This window comes from Bison bison, unplaced genomic scaffold (assembly GCF_000754665.1).
Source record: "Bison bison bison isolate TAMUID 2011002044 unplaced genomic scaffold, Bison_UMD1.0 scf7180017864381, whole genome shotgun sequence".
Classification (NCBI taxonomy): Eukaryota; Metazoa; Chordata; class Mammalia; order Artiodactyla; family Bovidae; genus Bison; species Bison bison.
The window spans coordinates 478,728-482,318 of NW_011494953.1; the positions used below are offsets into that span (position 1 = coordinate 478,728).

Below are 3,591 nucleotides of genomic sequence, written 5' to 3' on the forward strand. Positions count from 1 at the left end.
ATCAGAAGCCAATGAAGGAATTCTTTGATGGATCCAGTGCAAAAGACATATTTCAGACAAAGCTGAACTCAATGATGGAACATTCTAATTCTGATAATCCAAAGGGAATGAAAAGGAACACTCAGAAGAATAGTTGTAGCTGACAGAAGAGAGGAAATACACTATTGGCAAAAAAAAAAAAAGAAGAAAGAAAGAAAGAAAAATACATAATGGTCTATGAATATGCTTTATTGGAGAAGCAAAGGAATAGACCCACTAATTGCTCACGGGGTAGGGATCACAACGTGGATACAGACAGGCACATGGCACAGAGAGTACAAGCGATGATCCTGCTGCTCTTCTTCCAACAACGTGGTGTCAGCTTCAGGCAGCAAGCCTTTCCTCTGTCTGCTGTCGATTGAGGAGGGAGATTAAGGAAGATGCAGTCTGTCACCATGGCCGAAGGGAGGAAATGGAAAAGCCTGGATCTTGTTTCTTGGTCCAGATGAAATCCAGTGCTGTTACTTCCACTTGGGTGGACACTTCTGCTCGCATGGTGGACATGGTGGCCCAGGAGGGCATTTCTTCTGGCTCAGTGGAGGTGGGCATGGATGAGGTGGGCAAGGCTCATGGCACTTGGGTGGGCACACTTTTGGAGGTGGATGGCAGGGCTCCTTGCACTGATGGTGATGCTGATGCTGATGCTGATGCTGATGTGGATGCGGATGCTGGCGGTGAGACATGCTTCCTGGGTCTCAAGGAATCTGAAATACAAACAGACAACTTTCTTAATAACGATGAGTCTCATTGGTAGAACATTTAGCTGTGCCAACAACCCTTCCGTCACTAAGGACTCTTCTGGATTCCTAATACAGTCTTTATGGTTTTTTATAGCTTCATCACCATTCTTTTTTAGTATCTCTTGCCCTCATCTTCAGTCTTTTCTGATTAGTGTCTCCTTCTACCATTTTCTAAAACAAAATTACCTACACAGGTGTTGTACGAATACAAACATACTCTGAAGAATAAGCTGGATAATAAACTTGTAGCCAATCCCCAAACAAATCTCTACTTATTTCTCCCATGAGGTCTTGGTTGCTAGCCAAGCTGACCTGACTGTGGGCTTCTGAGGAGAAATGCAAAGGCCCAAACTAGGCACTCAATGGGATTGGATGCTGAGAAGGGGGCATTTGGAACTAATGTGTGCTGTGCTGTAGCACAGTATCTCATCCCCCCTACTCTCTCTCAGGTTAAGACTGTGCCTCTGACTCCATTTTCTCCTCACTTTTAAGATTGCATACATGACCAAATACCAAAAATTTACCCCTAAATCCTCATTATCTTCTTTTTCTTGTAGAGAGCTCTAATTGCTTCAGTTAAAGCCACTTCTACTCCCAGATTAATCCCAACACCCAAGTTCCAAAAGATCTAAGAGTTGTGCTCACCAGAGGCTCCAAAGATCCCTATGACCGTCAGGACAATGACAGCACTGTGATGGAGACTCCTTTTATAAGGACCAGGCAGCCCCACCCAGGGGGAACATCCCAGGACTGGCATGATGCACTTTTTTCCCAACCAAATTCCACGTGCTTGCAATCTCAAAAATCAATGCCCCAGTCATACTGATATCACACAGTTCCCTTGTCCATGGACTTGCTCACCCTTCAGTGAGGAATTACAGAGTGATTCATTTGAGACTTTGTCTCATACTTCCTCTACCTATATCGTGCACCATTTAGGGAATATGAGGAATGCTTGAGAATGGTGCTATTCTTCCATAGTTAGAGATGTTGCTTCCCCCTCTTGCCAGCTCCCCAAGCACTGGTACTAAAACTTACTACCCCATTCCATTTCATCTGTCAGCACCTGGCTTTTTGTCCATTGATGACAGAGACCAGAGTTTCCTAACTGCACGTATTTTAACTCCTACCTCCAGCTTTTCTAAACTCACCTTGTACCATATACTGCTTCTTGACATTTAAGTGACTTAAACCTGGCCACAAAATGTACCTTGATTTTTAAGTGCAAGCAGTCTCATGTCAGATGTGCTTTCACATGGCTCCATACACGGACTTGAACAGGACAACGTGATCCCTCAGTTTCTTAGGCCATAAATCACAACCTCCGACCCCTTCCTGAAGCTCTACTTTTGCAGATTTATGCACTTATCTGAACTCTGAAGACCCATGATCTGAGTCATTTGTGGTCTACTAGAAACCCAAATTCCTCTCCTCTCATTATCTTCAAAATGAACTCAGTGTCTGGGCTATATGCATTTAGAAGCTTTTCCACTAATACTCCCTAAATATCTTGCACTTCTTTCCCCTACAACAGTTAATTCAATTGACTCGATCAGGTTATTTACTTTAAATGACACTTAGTGTGTTTCCAGACATTCTTAGTACACTCAGGGGATGAACCTCCATGAATCATTGATTCAGCCATTCAATCCATGTGGATTTTTCCTTAAATAAAAAAAATAGGGGTGAAATGGAACCCATTCATAATTTATTAGTGTAATTTGTTGACCGACAGTAACACTTCAGCTCATAATATTTACTATGCCTTTCAGGGGAATACTTGAGTACCTTGGCTATCAGTTCAGTTCAGTTCAGTCCAGTCACTCAGTCATGTCTGACTCTTTGCGACCCCATGAAACTGCAGTACCCCAGACTTTCCTGTCCATCACCACCTCCCAGAACTTGCTCAGACTCATGTCCATCGAGTTGGTGATGACATCCAAACGTCTCATCTTATATCATTCCCTTTCCTCCTGCTTCAATCTTTCCCGAAATCAAGATATATTTCAATAAGTCACTTCCTTGCATTAAGTGGCCAAATTATTGGCGCTTCAGCCTCAGCATCAGTCCTGCCTTGTGAGAAACCTGTATGCAGTTCAGGAAGCAACAGTTAGAACTGCACATGGAACAACAGACTGGTTCCAAATAGGAAAAAGAGTACGTCAAGGCTGTATATTGTTACCCTGCTTATTTAACTTCTATGCAGAGGACATCATGAGAAATGCTGGGCTGGAAGAAGTACATGCTGGAATCAAGATTGCCAGGAGAAATATCAATAACCTCAGATATGCAGATGACACCACCCTTATGGCAGAAAGTAAAGAGGACCTAAAAAGCCCCTTGATTAAAGTGAAAGAGGAGAGTGAAAGAGTTGGCTTAAAGCTCAACATTCAGAAAACTAAGATCATGGCATCTGGTCCCATCACTTCATGGGAAATAGATGGGGAAACAGTGGAAACAGTGTCAGACTTCACTTGTGGGGGCTCCAAAATCACTGTAGATGGTGGGTGCGGCCATGGAATTAAAAGACACTTACTCCTTGGAAGGAAAGTTATGATCAACCTAGATAGCATATTCAAAAGCAGAGACATTACTTTGTCAACAAAGGTCCATCTAGTGAAGGCTATTGTTTTTCGAGTAGTCATGCATCGATGTGAGAGTTGGACTGTGAAGAAAGATGAGCACCAAAGAATCGATGCTTTTGAACTGTGACATTGGAAAAGACTCTTGAGAGTCTCTTGGACTGCAAGGAGATCCAACCAGTCCATCCTAAAGGAGATCAGTCCTGGGTGTTCATTAGAAGGACTGATGC

The 3,591-nt window shown here is 43.1% G+C and overlaps 1 long non-coding RNA gene across 1 annotated transcript; it reads right to left on the reverse strand.

Moving 5' to 3' along the window:
- Nucleotides 1–207: 207 nt before the first annotated feature.
- LOC105001265 lies at nt 208–1,461 on the reverse strand. Its single transcript, XR_826842.1, has 2 exons — nt 1,425–1,461; nt 208–743 (listed from the first exon to the last, which is right to left on the reverse strand). It is a non-coding gene; the product is annotated as an uncharacterized LOC105001265 (long non-coding RNA).
- Nucleotides 1,462–3,591: the final 2,130 nt, after the last annotated feature.